Here is a 277-nt window from a genome sequence, read left to right as displayed (position 1 = left end):
GTTGGTGGTCGTGCCGGGGATTGCAGAGGATCTTCTCTTAAATGTTCTGTAGGTGCATAAATGGTCACCGTCTTCTGTGGTGAATTGAATAGTTTCGTCTGCAGGCTGTACGTGCAACGCCAAAGAAAACGGGATCTTCGGACATCAGAATTTTTGACATGCACTCGTCTACAAGCCCCTTGCAGAGGCACATTATGATCCTATCAATGGCATGCGAAAAATCTCGGTGGGTACGGGGGCTAAGGAAGTCATGAAGCTACTAATGAGTCATATTAGC

Source organism: Penaeus monodon, chromosome 32 (assembly GCF_015228065.2).
Source record: "Penaeus monodon isolate SGIC_2016 chromosome 32, NSTDA_Pmon_1, whole genome shotgun sequence".
Lineage (NCBI taxonomy): Eukaryota > Metazoa > Arthropoda > Malacostraca > Decapoda > Penaeidae > Penaeus > Penaeus monodon.
This window is presented reverse-complemented; position numbering follows the sequence as displayed.